Below are 521 nucleotides of genomic sequence, written 5' to 3'. Positions count from 1 at the left end.
AAAGTTTTCTATTGGAAGAAGAAAACATCTAGGAATTTCAAAGCTAGAGAAGTCAATGCCTGCCTTCAAACTTTCAAAGGACAGGCTAACTTTCTTGTTAGGGACTAATGCAGCTAGTGTCTTTAAAGTTGAAGCCTGTGCTCATTCTACATTCTGAAAATTCTAGGGCCCTTACAATTATGTTAAATATACTCTGCTTGTGCTCTATGAATAAAGCCTGGATGACACATCTGTTTCTAGCATGGGTTACTTGGTATTTTAAGCCCACTATTGAGACCTACTGCTTAGAAATAAAGATTCCTTTGAAAATACAGCTCATTAACAACATTATCTGGTCATCTAAGAGCTCTGGTGGAGATGGACAGAGATGAATATTGTTTTCTTTTTTGTTTTTTTCAGTGTAACAAAGAGAAATTTTATTTAGGAAGAACACAGAGAAAGTTTAGAGCACTTCCAAGAAGAGTTGGAAGTGGGTCTCTCTCATGATGGAGAGAAGGTGAAAGAGACCCTTTTTTTTTTTT

The sequence above is a fragment of the Otolemur garnettii genome, unplaced genomic scaffold (assembly GCF_000181295.1).
Source record: "Otolemur garnettii isolate 467f Iridium unplaced genomic scaffold, OtoGar3 scaffold00050, whole genome shotgun sequence".
Lineage (NCBI taxonomy): Eukaryota > Metazoa > Chordata > Mammalia > Primates > Galagidae > Otolemur > Otolemur garnettii.
This window is presented reverse-complemented; position numbering follows the sequence as displayed.